General features: G+C 41.0%; 1 long non-coding RNA gene across 2 annotated transcripts in view; it reads left to right on the top strand.

Annotated features, from left to right (window-relative positions):
* The window catches only part of LOC142829410 (uncharacterized), a 53,311-nt gene that overhangs the window by 5,821 nt on the left and 24,313 nt on the right, over nucleotides 1-23,177 (top strand). The gene's annotated exons all lie outside the window — the stretch shown is intronic.

Raw genomic sequence — 23,177 nt, 5'->3', positions numbered from 1 at the left:
AACAGCGAGACTTAAAAAAACTGGAGCCAGTGGCATATTAGCCACTGGGCCAATGGGACTTGTGTCTAAGGGCCCTGGAAAAATGGGTGCCCTGTCCTTCTACTTCGCCCTCCAGACAATCCTGCCAGGGAGTAGGCTACTGGTGCAGAGACTAGCCCTGCTCCACCCCTGTGTTCCGTATTCCCCAGCAGGAGTGTATGTGGAGAGCAAAGGGGACTGCAGATGGAAGGGGTGAGGAGTGACACACACTTGCTCTGACTCAGGGTCCTACAAAAACTTAATCTGGCTCTGACTAGAGCAATATAAAATTAACATGGCACATATTAAATGGATTAAAGTGGCTAACTAATTGGTCTCAAAATAGAAGTATAAACAGGGAAACATCAATAGAATGTGTTAGTAGTGGAGTCCTGTACATGTCTTCCAGGCTATTGATGAACATGTTGAGTAAACAATGACCACTGAAAGTATGAAGATGGCACAAATTGGGAATGTGATAAATAATGAGGATATATCACTAATTCATACAATCAATTCAAATTGCACTGTAAACAAATACAGATTTAATATGGCTAAATGTAAATAACATAGGTTATACTCACAAGATGTGGTACTCTGTCCAGGGAGGCAGTGACTCTGAAAAATGCTGAAGAAATAAAATTTATACCTTCTCTAATCTGAATTTATCTAGCTTTGGTTTGAGTCTCTGAATCATGCTATACCTTTCTCAGCTCAATTGAAGAGCCCATAATCAGTGTTCCCCCTGTAGGTACCTATAAAGTCTCATCACATCACCCTTTTTTCATTCCCTTTAAGATAAACAGACAAAAAAATAACCTATAAGGCATCTTTTCTAATCCTTTAATCTTAAAGCTCTTATCTGAACTCTCTCCAATTTATCAACATCATTCTTGACCTAAGGGCATCAAAACTAGGCACAGTATTCAAGCAGTGGTTACATCAGTGTCACGTAGAGAGAGAAAATAGCCTCTCTGCTCCTACACAAAATTCCTTGGTTTCTGCATCCCATTAACACATTAGCTATTTTGCACAACATATCACATTTGGAGCTCATGTTCAGCTGATTACCACAACAACTCCCAAATCTTTTCCAGAATCCAATGAAAAGTAAATGAGACATACTTCTGAAATCTTTGAAGCAGCTAGGTCATAATTCAGAAAATAATTATAGCATTTGTTTAAGATGTCTTTTTTTCCAACGGCGATGCTTAGCTGAATTGAAGGTGTAAGGCCCAAAAATGTGCAAGCAAAATCGGTGGTGGCAGTACACAATTGTTTATAACTGTGACTTTTTTTTTCGTTCATGAATGCTTGCTTTCCCTATGCAACACCTTATTTGAGAAACTCAGATAATCTTCCCTCAATGGGGCTGACAGCCTCTGCAGGCCTTGGAACAAGGTGTGTGGGTTGATGGTGGCTCTATGTCCCCAGAAGGGGTGGGGCCAAGGACAGAAGGGAGGGGGGGAGTCATGGGCATTCAGCCCTTAGTGATGCTCAGACTGCAGCATCCTCCCTTCTCCTCCCTCCCTTCCTTCCCACCCCCCCCCCCCCAAGCCCTCAGAACTGCATAAAGTGACACTCCTGTAGTACTTCAGAGGCCAAGAGCTCAAGACCTCTTTGAATCTCTGGGGGTAATTGCCCCCCTTTGTACCTCCCTGCCCCCCCCCCCCATCAGATGGCCTAATCTCCCCCATCTATATATGTACTTTTCATAGTTACAATAGAACATTCCTTTTTATAAAATGTGCCCCATGGCATATAAGAATAATTATAGGATAAAATACTGACTAATCTGATTGAACTATTGTTCTCAAATATTGGTCAACCTGTTGGAATAAAAATACAGTCAATCCACTTTTTAATGAAGTTGTATTGAACTAATTAGTCTATGAACTAAAACACACATTAACCAAAAATATCCCTCTTACCTGCTCTAGCCCCTTAAATTAAGCATTCTTCCATGAAAATATGTTCTGTCTTGACAGTCTATTGAGAATAAATACTCTAATATGTTTTTACCAAGTCTTAGACTGTAACTCATTAATTATATAAAATTGATAGCCTAGTGGTAATTGAATGCATATGACACCAGGCACTCTCCTCTGGGTAAACTTGCCAGAAAGAATCACAGTAGACCTTCAAAAAAAACACATCAACCGGAAGTCAGTTGCAAATTCCCAAAGTAGTGATTAACTAAAAATTGAAACTTGAGATTGAAATAAGTAACTACTGTGCACATTGAACTTTTCCCCCTCATACATTTTAAAGAGGACACCAGTTGGAGTTACTGTATGAAGTACATCCTAAGGGTATGAAGCTTTATAATTGTAGTATTCTGTAACAGCAATTTTACAGTGGAACAGAACTGAGTGATAAGGCATCAAAAATGACAGAAAATTGGTGTACAGAGAAACACCTGTTTACACCAACTGAAGTGTTAATAAAAGGATTAGATAAACACATGCAAGGGAAATTGAGATGCAGTGGGATTATTTTAGTGGTCTATGAAGTGTCTTCTAGCCCTAATCTGGTAGATACCAACTTAAGTCACTTTGCAATAACAAATTCAAAAAGCACTGATTTGTATCTATTGTGGATTTTTTTCCCCACATATTTTTTTCCATGCTATAAGGATATAGGTGAGAGCTTCAACTGCTGTAGTGAAGTTACAGAGATAGGAAGAGTCCCAAATCTTCAGTAGGTATAAACTTACACAAGTGATTTTACCAAACGTTGTTTCTGAAAAGTCTGTTTGTTAATATGGTGCAAAGGGGATAAACTAAAATGCTAGCAGGAAATTCAAAATAATTAACCTGGTTCTATGCTCATTTACGTAAATTTTACACTGGGGTTACAACTGACTTTGTTAGGGGGTTATCCCTGATTTAGGGCCAGGTATGACATCCTGTATGATCTCACATAGGAAAGACATAAGGCGCTCTCTTGCTCCCCTGTATCATGGCATAGGAAAGTAGCTTCCTCAGGGATACTACTCCCCATCCTGGATAGTTAGGTGAACAGAGAAGGGAAGACTCCTGATTTCAATTGTCCCAGCTCCAGTCATCAAGATGACCTGGCAACCCTGGGGAAATAGTCCATACCAGGTGATATAAGTGTAGGGAAAACTACCTTCTCTCCTGCCCCAGAACAAGACAGAGAATCCCTTTGAGTCAGAATCTGGTTCTCCACTTGCTTCTGGGGCACGGTAGTTTCCCACTGTGCCTGGTTCAGAGCAGGTGTCAAAGTTGTTAACCAGTATAACGGTGCAGGAGTAGAATCAGGATCATCAGTCTAGCCCCTGGAATGTGGTAAAACAATAAACTCCAAAGTGCCTGTACCTATGGGTGGTGTTTAAAAAAAACCACTCCTATCATGATATTTCTCTGGAAAAAAATATTTTAATTTAAATAAAATGCACAGTTTTGAGGATAATTAAGTAATATAGCTAATAAAAACCATAATGTGCAATTTTAAGCTACAGTGAGCTGAATGAAATATGGGACAGGAGCTTGCATTTTTATTAAATTAATCAGTCTTTCTAATGAGTTATTGAATATCTTGGGTTTTCTGCACATGATAAAAATGGATCCCCATGGTTACATTATGATACGCTTTAGCACCTCTTCTAATAGCAGCACTTCATTGACAAACCATGATTCTTTACCCCTCCCACCTTAACTACAGTTGAATATTGCAGCACAGGTGATTTATAACTGAAAACAATTTAACATTGCTGTGAACAGAATATCAACACTTACATTTTTCCTTGCGTGCAATACCTGCTAAAAGAACAACTTCTCTTTGTACATAAACAATTTGATTTGTATGAACTTTTCTTGGTATGATATGGACAGTATTCCCATTTGAAAAACATACTCCACCTAGACCCAGAGAAGGGATAGCCTCCCCTTGCTTCTTATACCTGCCACCTAAATGCTGAATCTGTTCCCTATTCCTATTCTGATCGTTCCTGAAAGCTCCTTCATTAGGTTGTTGCTGCTTGCAGACTGGTGACTCTTCCCCCTGAAGTCGGTCTGTTTACGGAAAAGTGAAAGGACTTCTAGCTTGCCAGACCTATTAGTACTGAACCAGTGAAATATCCATTAAGTGGTGATGAAACCATGTAACGAGCATGTGCCAACCCTGAATTTCACTGACACAAACAGTTGTGAATCACTGCGCCTACAGAGCTTTAGTTTAAAATTTGCTTTAAATATTTCATTAGTTTGTTGCTGAAGTTTAAGTTCATCTCTCAAAAAAATCCTTGCATAGATATTTAGATGCATAATCTGAATATTCAGTTTTAACCTTAAATACTTGGATCTTCAGACATTATTTTTTTAAATAAATTCTTCAAAAGACCTACCCCCAAAATACACTTTCTAATTAATAGATGGATAAATGAGTTTTACTTCTGTTAGTTGATGAACTAGTTATAAGAGAATCTTCCACCAAAATCAGTATTTTACTAAAGTATAACTTTTGTTATGCCTAAACTCTTGGAAATATGTTTTTAAAATGAACATATAGTAAAATTTCATAAATGTTATCAAAATCACACAGAATATTCCCTTTTTCTGAAAGTAATTTTTCTGAATTTTGTTGTGAACACACTGAACCACTGTAATTTAAAATAATGTATTTGTTTCTGTGATTTTTAAATATGTAGTAATCTGGAATTATTACTTTATACTCTTAAACTTTTATATTTAAAACATAAAATCAGCTTAGATACATATTCTTCACGAGTGTAAAACAGGGCTTTATGTATTCCATAATATTTAACATTGTATTTCACAGGACAGACTGACTTGCCCTTACTAAGTGTTTTTTTTTTTTTTTTTTTTTTAAACAAATAAATCTCTGACAAACTCCAGGATACATCAAAAAACCTGTGACTGACACTTTTTATTCACACGTTTAGTGATTTGAATTAGCTATCTTCTGCATGTCTTGTCTTCACAATCTGATATGCAGTGGAAAATGTGCTGCTTTTTTTTTTTTTTTAAAGAAAGACATTTTAGAAGAGTGGGTCCCCCCTCCCCACTCCGCTGATGTCACTTGCTACATTTAGGTACAGGGATTTGTTTGGAATGGATGAGCAGAGAGAAAAGGGAGACAATGGGAAGGTGAAAGTAAGAGTCCTGGGTGGTGGAGGGATGGAACTGTTGGCTGGGGTGCTTGCTCCTCCAAGTAACAGCTTTACCCTCCACCCCATAACCTCACTCTCTAGTTCAGTTGTTAGGATACTTGCCTGGGTTGTAAGATCCTGATTCAAATCCCCCAGGGGTTTGCTGCTTAAGTGACCATCCTTGTCCAAAGCCTTCTCTTTCTCAAGAGGCTGTTGACTTCTTGGGATGGGGAAGGGATTCAGAGAGGGATTGCTCACCAGTGACTCTCCCCAGGAGGTGGCAGCCTCAGTTCACACCCCTCAAAAGAGCAGGAGTGTGTCCTGGAGTCTGCCACAATCTGGGTGGACAAGAATAAGGGGGTGGGGTTACTACCCAGCAGCAATTGCTCTTTAATTAAAAGGGCAAGAAGGACTGCAAATATCCCTTCATTAGCTACAAGATCTATGCCCTCTCACACTAGAAGCCCTTCTGCCCGACAGAGCAGGGATTTGATCCAGGGGGCACTCACACACCAGACCCATTCCAGGGACACCATCTCATAGTCCAGCAGCCAGATGGTCACTTTAGAGGCAGCTGCTCAAATCCTCTCTAAGGAAGCTGAGGAAGGAATGGAACCTGCATCACCCCCACACACAGCTGAGTACAAAGGAATACAGCACTGGATACAAAGGAATTCAGCAATTAGTCCTTGTCTAATTGCTACTTAATAACAATGGCACAGCCTCAAGACTTAGCCCATGTTAACGTATCCCTTATGTCCCTGACTGTGAGAAAATGCAGAACCCCATTAAAATCTCTTTTCCTCAGGCAGGCAGGAGGAAACTGAACCAGCATCTGCTCCTCCCAGGTACCAACCTCTGCTTGTGATCCATGGCTAGGAACCACATAGGTACCAAAATAATTTTTCGGGAGGTACCTTTGAATGCCCCACCAAACCTTGTCCTGAGGCAAGACCGGAAAGGAGGCTGAGACCTCGCATGTAACTTTTAACCTCGTGGTTATGTGCCTCACATATGACTGCATAGAAGGGGGACCCGTCTCCCATTTCAGCTTAATTGCCTTCTTCTGTCCAGTGACTTTAAAGCATTTGGCATCAGCTACTGTTGGAAAATGGGTGACTGGGCTACCAGGATCATTGGTCTGACTCAGTCTGGCCTTTCAATACCATCTTTAATTTCTCCTTCATCTCTGGAGGAGAGAGCTGAAGAGAGCTCAGGTGAAGGTCCTAATCCTTGGGTCATGAACTACAAAGATGAGGGCTCCTTGAAGCTGTTTCACTTTAACTAGTATTGGGGTAAGGTGGTGCATGAAACACTGTCTAGGCCAGAGGTGGGTGCGTTAGGGTACTGCTGGGTCAAATCCCCTTTAAGCTCCCTGAAAAAGGTGTGTGAGAAGAGGGATGTGCTGCAGTCCATGTATATGCCTCGGTTATGGAGGCTGGAGACCCCTTACTTGTTGAAGCTGATGCACTTCAATTAAATAGTTGAGCAGCTGCAACTCTGCACTTTGTAGTCCAGTGGTTAGATTATCTCTCTTGCTTAGCGGTGCTGTGGATTTGAAGTCTCCTTCTCCCTGCCTTAAGAAGGGCTTTGGCGATGTTTTTAAACACCATTGTGCTGCATGTGCCCTGGGTGATGCATTCCTGTGGAAGCTATTTAATTAACTATTGGTTAACCCAGGAGCTACTTCCAACTTCCTCAGTAGCCTAGAGGTTTGGCTGTGAGCTTGGATGGCAGTAGGGGTGGGTTTGAATCTGCCCTGATGCCTCTTTCTGTCCCCTGTTCAGTAATAGCCCTGCATGCTGCTCTCTTGCCTGTTGAAGCTGTTCCACTTGAGTTAAAGGTGCTTTGGGCCAGGCTCACAGGTGCCCTCAGTCTATAGTCTAGGTGATTAAACAAGGCAGCAGGAGTCCGGAGGCATTTCACATGCATTGCGAATGGAGACTGATGGGCATTTTTAACCATTTGATTTTTATCAGTAATAAGGATGTATAATTGAAGAGGATTGATGTCCTCGTTGGTCACTGGCAGCTGGAACTTGTTGGTGATACAGCCTGCCTCAGAGATAAAGTGCCTGCACATTGAGTCCTGAAGATTAGATTTAAGGTCAGGAGGAGATGTTGTCCAGCCATGGGCAGGTGGCAACCCTGTGGTCATCCATGGCTAATTTGGATGTACCATATCATTAGTAACTTTGTGAAGCTTTTAAATGCCTGGAATAAAGTCCTACAATGTGGCCCTGGACATTGATTGCTATGGACGTGAGTTTCCAAGTTAAGAGTTTCTTGTTAAGAACGAGCCCTCATTTACACTGAAAGATTCAGTGTAGGCTTGCTTGAAAGTTTCAAGGCTTTCCGTGAGAACCAAGTAAAATCTCCCATTTCCCGACAGCCCCAAATTTTCATCTGTGTTGGTTTGATATTGTGGATTCATTCTAACATGAAACGGAAGTAAAATGTGTGTGCTTGCCTGCATATTCCTTTCCACACTGAACAAATATTGGCTCTAGTTCTGGCCTGTTTTGAAGGCTCTTATACAATAAGATCATAGATTATAACATTTTACCTTATTTCATTAAGCTGAAAACCTTTCCTTAAGTAGATGATGTGATGTTGACAGCCTAGTTGCCCATTCATGAGAAGGTCTCCATGCCTGAGCAGGACACTGATAGACACATCATTGGCTTTGTCTGATAGAATAGCATGGGTGCCAAGTATTGTAGGCAGGGAGAGGACAACAATCCCCTATTGTGGCCCCTCCCCAGGCCAGTATACTTCCCCCAGGGAGTCAAAGTTGGATGTATTGCCTTCCCGGTGCTCCTTGGCCCAGAGCCCAAAGGCTGTGGGCACAAAGGCCATTCTACCCAGGAGCTGAGGAAGCTGAAGCTGCAGCACGCTATGGCTAAGGCCTTACCTCCCACCCCAGCCAAGAAGGGCTGGGGTTATGGATCACAGTGGGAATGCTTTGGGCTCCTGTGGGACTGAAGGGGTAAAAGAGGGAGGGCACAAGGGAATGGGACAAGGACTAACCTCCTGGTTACCTGCTGTCTATGGTATCCTATAAATACATGTTATTCTGCATATTAAAGAGAATAAGACACATTCTGCGCACCAGTACATGAGTACAACTGTCTGTTAAAGATTAATATTACTGAGTATATGCATTACAAAAGGGGCAATTCTCATTTTGATGATAAGCCTAAAAATATTTTCCTCCTTGTTCATTCTTATGTATGGGAATTGAATGACTTGAAATTTGTGTACACATACTTTTTTTGTATCCATGCCTGTTACTCCTATGATATGCAATCTCATTGCCCCCAAACCTGTTGGGCACCATAGGTGAAACAGAGTGCAGAATTTGACAATGATGCTGAGGATAGGGATATTAAATTCAGTTTATTCTACTAGTGGATGGAATTTCTATTGAATAGTCGATAAGCAGGGGAGCTTCAGCGGGTTAGCTCCTGACCCTAGGAGATAACCTTATTGCAAATCTGCTTTTAAAGCCTCCCCCAGCACTGGTTCCTGCTCCCCTCCCCCACACCTTGCTGCCACTGATAGAGACAGCAAGTGGGGGGAGAAGCAACTAGTTGAGGGAGGAGCTGACTATCCAATAAACTTATGATTATTGGATAGTCAACGAGTTGCTTATATCCCTAGCTGAGTGTAGCATAACTTAGGGCATGATTTTACCTGCAGCATTTGTATTACTACCATGAGTATAGAGAGTCACAGATGAGTTTGAATCACCCCTAATAAGAGAGCTATTGGAGGGACCACTCTTATAGACCTCTCCATTATTTTCCTGAAATGGGTCACTGAGATCCACTTCTCTCTCAGTGGGCCTGCTGTCAGAGGAGTAAGCATGATAGTGCCTCTGAGATAGCAGCACTTGATAGAAGATGGCATGTTCACAGCATATAATCCTGTTACATGCTGAATTCACTGTCAGGGAAAGACCAGTTATGTCTGCTCTCCCATTTGCCCACAGGGAGCTTGAAGACTAGGAACTGGCTCCTCCTGGTTGCAGAAATATCTGCTATAGCACTTCATTGATTGCTACTTCACTGCACCAAAAACTTGAACATTTTCTTTCAATGTGAATTTGGCTGTGTATGGTATAGTGCTATATAAATTAGTAATATAATATTCTACCCTACATACACACACTAATATCCAAGCCATGATAAAGATTAAGGACATCTCGACTCACCTCTTGCAATGAAAACATGTAGTGTGCAAAATTAGATCTATCAATATGAATGTATTACATTGTTATATTTCATACATATAATGTCAAAGTATTTTGTGTGTTATAATATAAAAAAAATTATTACATTATAACTCATACTCTCCTGTTTTATTGACACATAATAAATATAAGTTTGGAAGAAGCAATGTATTTAATGTTAAAAGAGGAGAATATTATGTAGTCAGAGTTAAATTAACTGAAGTGACTCAGAAATACAACTGACATGATAAATTTTGCTTTTAAGTGAAGCTTAACAACTGGGCAATATTGTTGAGTTTTAATACTTCTCTTATGCCAAGCTGTCAGACATTTTTCTTCTGAACAGTGGTTAAAGGCCAAATAGTGGAAAGGCTAAATATCTGTGCATTTTTAATTGCTTGCTTATATTAAACTTGGAGAAGTATGGCTTTATCTTGCTATTTTGCACACTCTGAAACTTAATGTCTCCACATTTAAGGATTTGTGTAATATTTAAAAAAACCTAATTTGCCTTCCTTTACCCCAAGAAATAAAAGAAGTCACTTACACTCGTAGGTAATAATTTAATCTGATAGGGCAAACAAAAAGGAAGTCTGGGGATGCGTGAGGTTTCCTAACTAAAACCAGAATATACAACTAAGAACATGGAGTGCTGCACCATGACACACTGTACAGCAGGAAATGTACTACTAGTTCCCATCATATGCATTCCAGAAATATAGTGAAAAATTTCACAAACGGCAATTCTTTTCCTACTCGTGCATTGACCTTTATAAGTCTGTTCAACTACGTGTGGCCTATTTTCTGGGCCTGATTCCCCTTTGACTTCAGTGGAATCTCTCCTGATCTGTGCTGGTATAAATGAAAACAAATCAGAGCATAAGTAATATGTCTCTCTTACTTTTCTAGCCATCAGTCTTTCCTGTATGGCATTGCTAGAGATCACCTCATGTCTGTGTTTGTTTGTAGCTCCTAGCACAGTAGTCCATGACTGGAGATCCTAGGTGATACGATATGATAGAAGTATAACAACACAACAGGGATCTTGTTTTCTCCCGCAGGCTTTGTACTTTCACATGCTGTTTTTATTGGGGGATGTTGGGGGTTGTTTTTACTGCCTCTGACCTAAACAGTCTGAAATGATATCCTTTTCAGAGTCATGTGTGCAGAATTAATTAGTTCAGCAGAAAGGAAGGTAGACCAAGTTATTTGTAAATGCTTGACCCAACTGAGCTAAAACATACTAAATCATTTAATAAACCTTTGAAAATATGAAGTTCATAATTTAACCTTTCAGACGGCCACTAGATTAAAACATGATTTATCTAACCTTTAAACAATGCTTTATTGAAGGCATGTGCCTATATAAAGAAAGCTGAAGATGTGGTCACAGCCCTTACTCAGTGGAACTGGGAAGTAAGAGAGAGAAAAGTCCATCTTTATTCCTCCACTCAAATTGTGACAGGCTTTGGGGAAGAGAGCAGGGCTACATCTAGGGTATTCCCCAAATATGAGCAAGTGGGCAGGGAGAAAGGAGGGAGCTGGGCTGGAGAATGGGAACTGCCCTGGCTGGGTGCAGAGAAGTGGGCAGGTTCAGAGAGGCGGCAGAGGAATAATTGAAGCTGCTAAAAGGTCTGACATTTGCTGTTCTCTCAAGACAATAGGGAAGCAGGGAGGAACTGTGACTTTGATTACAGTTTGTTTTCTAAGTTACTCATGGATCAGCATAAATATTTGCTGCCTCTTTCTTTGAATTCTGATTTAATACACTCTTGGGTCATATGGCCTTGGGCTGAATCCCAGGGCTTCTAAATTGGAATCTTGATAATAGTTCTCTAGTAGACCCCGTATTTAATACAGCGTTTGAATATGATGTTTAAAGGGAGATGTTCTTTCACAATAGCATTTGCTATTGTGCCGATCACACAATAGGTGGGAAATCTGGCTTGGATTATTAGCAAAATGTACTTTGGAATGAGACTCCCCTCTTCTCCCCCGGCTGCCTTAAACTATTGTACCCTGAACTGGCAGAATGGCTACAAAACATATTGTGTGGCAGGCTTTCCACCTGTATGTTACTTCTAATAGAAAGGCTACAGTATTTCCATAATCAATTAGCTCGTTTAGTTTAGATTATTAGATTTGACGAGCGATGCATAAATCCTTTGTTACTGATTTAATCGTTGATATTTCAGGTGGCATGATTCATCACCTTCAAAAAATGAAAACTGTTGCAGTTCTCTTTCCTTCATTCCTTGTTAACATAAGCATGGCTGTCATAATGGCTTACCAATGTTGTCATTCAGTAGATCTTGCATTTTGTCTTTCAGTCCCTTCTGTGATGGGAAATGGGTGTGCTATGGAAGCATTGTGGGAACCGTTATGCTGACTACAAATACAAACTAAGATCATATTTTGTATTGGTAATGTTTGTACTTTTTGCTGAAACGAGGTGACCTTATTGAATTTCTCCTCTCCTTTCCCCTGTGCAACTTTAATTGCTCATTTATGCCCTAACACTGAAAGTACAAAGTTCTACTTGTATTTCTGCAGTAGCTGGAGGATTTCATCATCTCACCTAAGAGTTCCTATGTAAATATCGGGTTTCCCTTCACTCTCAGTTTAAATAACACTCCTAAATATTCTTGATTCACTGTCTTTGAAAAGCAATTTGCTTGCCACTGTATCATCCTTGCATTCTAAGGAAAATACTGGTCACACACAGCCTTTATTGCTTCTATTTTACTAGTGAGATGGCTGGGCCAGATGCACAGATGGTATGCTATACCATATGTAAATGTTTTAAGTTCCATTAATACTTATTACCAAGATGAATTTGAATTACTTACTATGTTAAGAACAATTGTAAAGAAAAGTTTTCCCTGAATGCTTCTTTTGGACCACCATGGTATTTTCCATGGATATTGTGAAAAGACTGCAAGTTTTTCAGAAAAGCACCTAAGCAGACGAAAATGAAAATCTATATATGCATGTACCTTTAGGACTGAATGAGTTCACAAACACCACCTCTCATTTTCCCATGAGGTCCTCCCCCCACAAGTGTTTTTTATTGGACAATCTAGATTTATGGGTAGTTCAATAGTTAAAACATATGAACTGGATTCAACTTTTGAGGTGCAAAAGGATATAAATAGCAACCACCTGAACCCACAAGGGCCACTGTACCAGTGAGGACTTCCAAATGTGGACAATATGCTGCAGTCCCGCTAACACTCTATGGGGATCCAACCATGGCAAAAATAGAGCAAAGGGAAAACTGCATGGCCACATAATATTAATGATTTAGGAAAATGCTGAAGAGGTAATGCAAAAGTCCTAATTAAGAACAAGTGGCAAATGTCAATCTCAAGACCATGTTCTGAAATACACAGCAAACTACCATTGAAATTAGCTAAGATGTTTCAAGCTCCCTTGTTTGTCTCCATTCCCAGTTGGCTTTGGGAAAATCATTTGCTTTACAGTTATACTTCTTCACAGAGCCAAATGTTCTTGGCATCCCTGAGAGCTGCAAGATCCAGAGGACAGCCCTCTGCATAACCCCAGACTTCTTCACTCTTTTTATCTAAGTTGGCTGTAAAATGTCCATTTCTTCTCCTCTGTGCATATATTAAAAACTTTAATCTGTGCCACACTCAGACTGCATAGTTCCCAAGTGTTGCTGTTTTGCAAAGGTCAAATAATGATTAGCACTAATAAAAATATAATCTGTGTTGCCATTGGAGTTGGTGAGGTATGGGATTTCTAGATGACAAGAGAACAATAAATCACTCTATATAAAAGAATATCGTTTGAAATATAAAACAAAAGAAGAAAACCCCAACAACCCCATCAGAGGGCCAGATTCTCAGCTGCTTCCAGATTCTGCTGAGTGCTGCAGAGTAAGTGAACTTTAAGGAAGATAATAATTCTCTGTTGGCTCCAGTTTGGGTGTAGGTTAGGAAAGCCTTGGGATTGCTGGCAGCTTGCTATTGTGCTAAGGGACCATCAACACTGCCTCTCCATCCACAGTTGCAGATTTCCCTTCCACCCGGGGGCGTGTTCACCCCCTCCCCAATCCAGGCTCAGCCCTCACACTGAATCTTCCCCCAAACTCCGTCCATGCCCCGCCTCTTCCTTGTCTTCTCCCCTGAGTGTGACTTAGCCTCACTTCCCACTTATCTCCCAGAGCTTCCTGAATCAGCTGTTCCCAGAGCTCCAGAAACTCTGAAAGGGAGGGCCAGGGAGGACCCAGGTAAGTGGGACCACCAGCAATCAAGAACCATGGTGGGAAGGGGGAGAGCTTGGCTATCAGTGGGTATGTAGCACCCATTACATTTTTACCAATGGGTGCTCCAATCCAGAGCACTCCCTGGAGTTGGCGCCTATGTCTCCACCCCATAACCAGCTCTGACACACACCCTTGTTCAGGCAATGGTGGGGGATGAAAAAATAGTAGCTCGCTCTATACTCATTAGAAACTCCACTGTTTCAGGATGGCTCAGAGCTACAGTATGCCGGACAATTCTAGTGCTGTCCAACTTAGATAATATGTCACACCTGTAAGAATGACCAAAATGCTGTCAGTCACAAAAGGATTCAGTAGGGAGTAACAGTAAAGAAATTAATCTAATGATAAAATATACACAATGGATCTGACTGAGGTATAAATTGAAAAACATAGTTCTTCAAAAATGTGGATATCACAAATGCATCTTGTCAATAGGAACTTTACAAGCAGTAAAGCGTTCACACACACCCTCTCAACTTCCTCCAAAAATGTGGGCAGAAAAGTTCCCGAGAATCAATTCTGAAAAACTAATTATCCTGAGATAATTCTTTGACTTTTGGCATGATCGTGCCTCAGAGTATCATTCACTTGTAAAATAAGACAACTGATTTATTGTTATGGGACCTTGGGAAAGCCTACAGAAAAATGTGTAACACTGTAACGCAAAGACCAGAAATACTAGCTGTTTCTAAAATAAAATTTAAATATAAATAAAAAGATTGTGAAAACAAAGATTGTAAGGCACCGAAAAAATACTTGCTCCCAATAATTAATATCACTTTCCCTTTCCTGTTGCTTTTTAGCCCTTGACCTCATTTCCCATTTGAGTCATTCATTGATGGACCCTCAGAGCTAAATATACTTGATGTGCTGAGTCTCCCTAGTCTACAGAATCAGTTGACATAAGAGTACACCTGAATCCTTAGGTTAAAAAGATATACATTTTGTATGACTGGTTTGAAGCAACAAATGCTTTGAGTGCTTTGTAGTCAGTGCCCTGAGAGATGTGTGTTTCTCCTTCTTTAAAAGCAAAGGATAACAGATCAGAGGACTCATGGTAATCTGAACCAACAGCTACAACCAGATCCGGAGCACCTAAATCTGCTTTAAAGCAAGATCTAGTAATGTAAGAGGGTATTCACATGGGCCTAAGGTATACTTGGTGTAAGAGAATCAAGCCCTAGATTTTTATTGCCATCAATCTACATTTAGTGAACCGTTATTATCCTAAGTGCCACAATTTCAGATTTAAACCCTTAAGCTAGGTCTAGACTACAGTCCTTTGTCGGAAAAAGCTATTCAAATTTGCATAGCTTTTTCCGATTGCTTTTTCGGAAGAGGCTTTTCCACCATTTGGCCCCATTTAGATGAGACTAAATGGTGGAAAAGCCACCTCTTTTAGAGGAGCCCTTATTCCTCATAAAAGAGCTCCCCGAAAGAGCAAATTTGCTCTTCTGTGCAAAAAAAAAATAAATAAAGTGGAAGAGCAAATGCATTCTCTGGACACAGTGGAGGTATCCCAGAAAAATACTCCAGTCTAGACATACCCTCAGAGTCTAAAAACTTAGCTCTTTCTAATGTCAAAGAGCTAACTAGCACAGTTTCTACACTTGAATAACTGAGTCTCTTTGTCCAAATAGGTAACCCAGATCATATAAAGTACCAGAAAATACCCTTTTTATAAGTACTTCAAGCACCAAATATACTGATATACATAGTCTGCCCTTTGTAACCGCCTTCCTTCTCCCTACCAGTCACCCTCTGCAGCCTCCCTTCAATGTCTCTTTCCTTGTGTCATTTTTCTCTTTAACTAAATATCTCCTCTCCCCCCAAAAATCATGGCATTACCATGCTTTTTGGCATCTATCCCATGATGCACCCGACTTGATTATGTCCCTTTTTTCCCACTCTTTGCCTGTCTCTTGTAAACTTTTCAGGGTCTGTTTCTTTGTCAATTTTATCTGGTCCTTATGCACTCCTGTAATAAATATAATTAATAACAAACTTCCTGATACAAAAAAGTACAATTTGAAACCTGAATTTTCTTGGGATCCACCATATTGAAATCCTACGAAGCGAGAAGAAACTGTAAATTTCCAGTGAACTTTAATTAATTTACTAATGTGGAACATACATCCAATAGTTTGTTTTAAAGCAATTTTTACTTACACACAGACACACACACGGCACGTCTATGAAGGAATACTAGCAATTATTTTGTATCATGTAAATACTGCTATAGGTGTGTGTGACACATCTGTGCTAGACAAGATCATACAGATAAAACTCAATGTTCTTTGAGTTCCTTTCTGAACCAAAACCTTTGGATGATTACTTGTGAAGTACAGGCAGTCCCCGGGTTACGTACAAGATAGGGACTGTAGGTTTGTTCTTAAGTTGAATCTGTATGTAAGTCGGAACTGGCGTCCAGATTCAACCGCTGCTGAAACTGATCAGTTTCAACAGCGGCTGAATCTGGACGCCAGTTCTGACTTACATACAGATTCAACTTAAGAACCCCAGGCATCCCCAAGTCAGCTGCTGCTGAAACTGATCAGCGGCTGATTCCAGGAAGCCCGGGGAAGGGGCTTCCTGTAGTCAGCCACTGGTCAGTTTCAGCAGCGGCTGACTTGGGGATGCCTGGGGCAGAGCAGCTGGGGGTGCTGCTGGGTTGGTCCAGTAGCGCCGCCGCTCCTCGGCGCTACTGGACCAACCCAGCAGCACCCAAGCTGCTCTGCCCCAGGTGTCCTGATTCAGCCGCTGCTGAATCTGACCAGCAGTGGCTGAATCAGGACTCCTGGGGCAGAACAGCTGGGGTGCTGCCCGGTTGGTCCAGTAGCGCCCAGAGCGGCGCTACGGGACCAACTGGCAGCGCCCCAGCTGCTGTACCACAGGTGTCCGGAGCAAAGCCACGGAGCACGGGGGCAGCGGGACAGCCCAGACGCGCCGTGGCTGTCCTGCTGCCCTCGGGCTCTGTGGCTTTGCTCTGCTTTGCTCCCCGTCCCCCTGGTCTGCACAACGTCTGGGCTGTCAGCTGATCGCGCGCTCCGTGGCTTGGCTCTGCTTTGTCCCCCTCCCCCCCGTCCCCCTGGTCTACGGCAGTCCCCAAGTTACGCGGATCCGACTTATGTCGGATCCGCAGTTGCGAACGGGGCCGTTCCTTTCCCTGGTCTCCAGCAGACCAGGGAGAGGAAGCAAAGTGGCGGAACACATGGGCAGCGGACAGGGCTGTCCGCTGCCCACGCGTTCCGAGGCTTGGCTCTGCTTTGCCCCCCTTCCCCCTGGTCTGCAGACCAGGGGGATGGGGGGGGGCAAAGCAGAGCCAAGCCACGGAGCGCGTGGGCAGCGGACAGCCCTGTCCGCTGCCCACGTGTTCCGCCACTTTGCTTCCTCTCCCTGGTCTGCTGGAGACCAGGGAAAGGAACGGCCCCGTTCGTAACTGCGGATCCGACATAAGTCGGATCCGCGTAACTTGGGGACCGCGTAACTTGGGGACTGCCTGTACAGAATACCACCACTAAAACCCAAATTTCTGAAGCCACTTAGAAAACTACCTACATTTGCTGCTATTTTTGTGGAAAAACAATTATCCAGTTTTAATTGGTTTTTGCTCTGATTTATCATCAAAACCTGGAGATATTCTACTAGAATAACAAGACCATTAGTAATAGAAGGTCTGAATGGAAAAACAGGGTATATTATTATGTCCATCAAACAGGAATGCTAGTCATTCATTACCTAACATTCTACTGTTAGCATATTCACCACCCAACTCTGTCAGCTTAGCAACTTTAGTTAATAATAAGTTTAGTTAATATTAAGATGCTCTATGTGTGTTCCCCAGTCTGGTGAACACCCTCAGAATCCCATCAGTCCTGAATGAGGGAGTTCACTAGACTGGGGAAAATCAAACTTGACTTCCCTGCTGCTGGCCTCCAGACTTTCTATGGGGGGCTGCCAACCTCATGGTTGTTGGTCTTCCTTCTCGATAGTGCTCCCAGCCACTGGGGCTTTCTGGTCCAGCAACATCCATGGTATGGAAGGCAGACCAAGAGGTCCTACCTGTCATTGAATAATTTGTTACAACACCACTGGCCTGATTCTGCTCATATTCATGCCACTTTTCCAGTGGTACATGTCAATTAAAGTCAGTTGCATTATTACTAATTTTAACAGGTGGGAGAACAAAATCAATCCAGTCTTGAAAGGTAGGGAGCTTCTGATAACAAGAGTGATCACTGTATAGCTAAACATATAGACTATTCTTTATTCCATAGATGTATTTAATGCTAACATGAAGATATTAGTATTCACAGTAAAATATCAATATTGACATCACATGCAGGTAAAGAAAATCAGTTCATGCAAACTGCTCTGTCCTCTTTATTTCTTCTGTGTCCACTCCTTTCCACTGCACTAAATTGGCAAGTCAGAGAACCCTCTTGCATTATTCCATTTTATCAGAAGCAATTCCTGTGTGCATGACAAAAAAAATACAACAATACAGTCTAACATTTTCTGCAAGCACAAGTAAAAAATACTATCCAACCAGGCCTCCATTAGATAAACCTAACAAGACAGATTCTTAATTTAAAATAATTTCATATATTTCATTTGACTTTTTTTCGTGTGACAGTCACAGATAAATCTGGGTTTGGGTGCTTTCCAAAATATACACTACTAAAACGCTATTAGTTTTAGCAACTGAACCAAAACCGGAATTAAAGCAGAGAAGTGATACTATCAGCAAGTTAAATGATTCAATAACTTAAACTGTTGGCACACAAACTTCACCATAAGTTATTTTGTTTTTCTTTTTTTTGTGTCCAGGTCTAAAATATGGTGATCTAAAATATGGTCCTTTAGTAACAGAGTTAGGATTGCATAGGCAGTAGCAATGCAAACTTACCTGTCTTGCTATAGCAATGAATTTTAACCTTCAGATGAAGAAGTTCTCTAAAAGGGAGATATAAAAACTACTGAACTGCACTTTCTCTTAAGATTTTTCTCAACTAGGTGACCAAAAACTACAAAATGCAATCTCTTTTTGTTGTTGTGATGAAGTCACTTGCCTGTTAGAACATAGAGTTCTAGGTCACCATGATCAAGACTAGATTTGAATGCATGATGACCTTGTAGTATATGGTTCCAAATTATGTGCTTGTCTCTTGAATCATCCAGTCCCCTGAAAGTTTTCTGCTTTTGAGATAAACGGATACTTCTGTATCCATAGTCAACTAAGTTTCCTTATCTGACTTATGCCACATTTCATAAAAGGAAATGTGAACCGGAAAAAAACCTACTTACTTGAATAGCTAACACAAGATTCTTTGATTACTTCCAAATGTATGTTTCATACAGCAGTGTCTGGGACATGCACAACAAAAGAACAGAATCATCATGATGTTCTTATACAGGTCTTCCTCATATACTCACTAAGACATATTCATCATTAATAATCATCACCTACATCAGTGATGACTCATTATTGAAGAGATGTAGGGCTCCACATATGGGAAAGCCATCAAAATTCATCCAGAGACCCCAACGATCCCATTCTCTTCCTCATTTCCTACAAAATATAGACAAGGTCAGTTCTTAGTACACCAGAATTCCTACAAGGAAAGGACATTTGCATTTTTCAGTTAGAAAACCTGTTGTTCTGTACTTGTAATTTCAATTTTGTATTTAGCACTAGCATTTGACAGGAGTTTGGCTGACATGTCTCTATTGTAACCATTAGACTACACTGTATAACCATTAATTGCAAACCACGTCCTCCCTTTTATTAAAAATCAGCAGACAGACAGGACTCCCAAGAGTAGAAATAAATGTCTTCCCGTCTTTAATAGACCTCACGTAGCTTGCATCAGAGATTAGCAATAAAATCAATATTACATTTATTAACTAGAAAATTTACCCTGTGTTCCTTAACTCATTTTTTTTCTTCTAAATAATTGCTCTGGGGTAGAGCTGGGAATTAGGGATACAGTATGCAGACTGCCCAAGGGAGAGAGGACTACAGAGCCCTCTCATCCAGCCCCAAGCTAGAGTGGTGAGAAATGCCTCGCCATGGCTGCTGTAGTTGCACAGGCATAGCCAGGGGAGGGGAGATGTCCCCTGCCTGAGAGACAGACACAGACAAACTCTCTCTCAAATATATAGTAGATAGATGTCCCTTTCTCCACCCCTGCCCTCTGCTGCCCCAATGGGGTTTTAACTGTCCTACTTGCCTTTTATGGCCTTTTGCTACCCCCTTCCCTCCCCCAGTGGTCATTCCACAGTATAACTGTCCCTGTTATCAGCAGAACCTTCCCTCTCCCTGTCATCTTTATTGTCTTGGACCATGAACTATATCCTTGACCTAGTGCCTCCCTGGTCTCATTGCATGTTACATGGCTAAGAGAGACCTCGTTCTGCTCAATCCATTCCATGACAGTAAAACAGAAGCATATTTTCTTAATCAAGGAGAAAAGTCTTTGAACTCCATCCTGGCTAAGATTTTCTATGAAGATAAGAGTTACATCATCACATAATCACCCAGAGCATTTTTATCCATAACCATCTTCATAAGATTAATCTACAGACCTTTTTTTTCCACCAGCTGACTTTATCGCTGTTCTCAAAATACAACGTACAAAGTAGTTTACATTAATATTCAGAACCAAACTATTAAATATACTTTCCACTCGGTAATGAAAGCAGGAAAATATCAAGTATTGCCTTTATGTTCAAAACGTCAGCATACATTTTTATCGAACTGTTTCCATAACCTCCAATTTATAAACCTGTAAAAATAACTTAGGTTTAGAAGCCTGCAAGCTACCCTGCTGACTTGACTGGTACCATAGTCTTGTACAACAAGGGTAAGGGAGGACTGTGACAACAACAAAAAATCACCGAATTTCATTCCCCAAGCCACATGTGAATGGGAATTGTGTGGAGAATTTTTTTTTTTTTCAATTGATGGAACTAACAGTACATTTAATCACTTGCCAGTTTTGGCTGCTACATCACATTACTATCTTGAAGCGTTGCCTTGGAGCCAGTTTGTTAGTGGCCCGATGGTGTGCAGGAGTGGAATGCACATAAGGACCAAAGCATAGTAGGAGACCCTCAGACTGCCCCCCTTGTATTCCCCAGAAGTGCACATTATCCCATGGTCATGCTTCCCTTTGACACTGCCACTTGGTATTAATACAATTATCTAGCAAAGGGGTTTCAAAAGAATACACTTTATGTACAGTCAATGAAAATCATTATTGCGCAGAAGGACCATTAGATCAGTAGCTTCAGGGATATCTGAGTTAGTCTGTACAGGATAAACTTAAAAAACAACTGTCTGGTAGCACTTTAAAGACTAACAAAACATGTAGATGGTATCATGAGCTTTCGTGGGCACAGCCCACTTCTTCAGATGAGTGTTTTTCAACCAGGGATCTTCCAGTTGGGATATCAATTCATCTAGCTATTTGCCTAGGTTTATAATAGGCTACATAAAAAGCACTAGCAAAGTCAGTACACACACAAATGTCATGTAGATAATGACTTGTTTATACTGTTCTATATAGTTTCTCAGCAGTTCTCAATCTGGAGGCAAGTTTGTTTTAATGAAGTTGTGAGGGCCAGTGTTAGACTCACTGGAGTGCAGGGAAAAAAGCTAAAATAAGAGCCCCACCTTCAGGGCTGAAGACAACCTGAATTACTGAGCAAGGTGAAACTTAGGGAAAGCAAGACCAATCAGATTCCTAGAAAGGCTGAGAACCACAACATTAGATTATCAAGGCTGTAGCACTGGGCCTATATTATTGGATTCAATATTATTGGATTCAATTCTAAGTTTAGCTAAAAGAATAGGGATATGAAAGGTTAACCAGTAAGCATCCTTAATGGGTGCTGCTTAACTATTAACCAACGGGGGCTGGAGCAGCTCCAAACCTCCTGGGGTTACAGGCTGCTCTGGTGTTGTGGGGAAGCTGCCATACAGGGGCTGCTCCTGTCTTCTGTAGCAGTCCCTGTCCATGGTAGGCCTGAGTGTGCTGCAGACAGGGGCTGCTTTGGACAGAGCAACCCCTGACAACAATGTGCTCAGACCCACAATGGACATTAGCCAGGCTGGAGCAAATCCCTGTTTCCCCTCTTAATGGGTTAACCGTTTAAATGTAATGTTTAACCAGTTAAGCAATTAAACAGGATTTTACATCAGTAGTAAAAAATGCATCTTCCAGAACAGCCTCCAGTCTTGACAAGAATCTGATCAATGTTATAACATTTGAAATAGAAAGTCTCTCTCTTACCATTAAAAAATATCATATAACCTCATCTTTGTCTAGAACAGTTCTTGAATAAAACAACATATTCCATGATACTTCACCGCTCTGTATCCTAACTCTCCTCAAAATCTAGAATAAACAGGTGGGGCTTACAATATTCAGTATTGTTAAAAGCATCTTTACTTGGAGTTCACATAAGCATCAAATGTGAGGTCCATCAATGGCTACTAGCAAGGATGGTCATGGATGGCATCCCCTTTGTCAGGAATGGACAACAGGGAACCAGTTCTGGGAATGGACAACAGGGAACCTGTTCTGTTCATTTCTCTGGGGTATCTAGCAAAGGCGACTGTCAGAAGACAGGATACTGAGTTAGGTGGTCCTTTGGTTTGACCCAGTACGACCATTATGAGTCATTACCATGTAGATAACGCCTAAATTATGAAGTGAATTGCACAGACAATATTTCAGTGTCTTAAACTAATGGACCAAGAAAATAGGATACAATAAAAGCATCACACTTAGGAGATCATGTCCTAGATTGAGAGCCAGGTAGAGTTTATACTTTGACCCATGTATGTGACAGACCAGATAGTCACCAGCCCTTAGTAATGGAATATGATCCCTCCCAGAGCATAGGAAGGAATGTACATAACACTTTACCACCACCTAGAAAAGTGATGGAGATTGGCTCACTGTATGTTGCTGCATCCTTCCCAAATCCTTTCTCAATGTTTTCTGGTCCAGAAGGAGATAGAAAGTTCCACCCCACAGTCAACGGAATTGTTCATGCTCCTTGTACAGAGAATGCAAAGGATGTGTGGGAGGGTAATTCCTTGCTTTTTCACTCTGCTCTCTCTCCCATGGGCCAAGGCCAATCTAGCCCTAAATGTGTGATCTTGAATTTCTTACCAAAACAGTAATATTAAAACCAATACTGATACTCCTATAAACAAGAGCTGCAGGACTGGGCTCTTTTCTAAAACTATTTAGTTATTAGACGACAAGCAAAAATGTAGGAGGAAAAAACAGTAGATTTGGTCAGGGAAACTTTCAATGTAAAAGAAACAAGATAAAACATATTTTTTTTTAAAAAAAATAGGAGATAATTACAATGCAAGTGGATTAATTTAACTAAAGAACATCTGTTTGTACAGGTTCCTTGATGAGATCTACTGTGAAGACTTTGTGTTGGCTAACTTTCAATTTGTAGATTTTTATTGAAGTAGTT

This window comes from Pelodiscus sinensis, chromosome 4 (assembly GCF_052426305.1).
Source record: "Pelodiscus sinensis isolate ZL-2025 chromosome 4, ASM5242630v1, whole genome shotgun sequence".
NCBI classification, from domain to species: domain Eukaryota; kingdom Metazoa; phylum Chordata; order Testudines; family Trionychidae; genus Pelodiscus; species Pelodiscus sinensis.
This window is presented reverse-complemented; position numbering and strand designations above follow the sequence as displayed.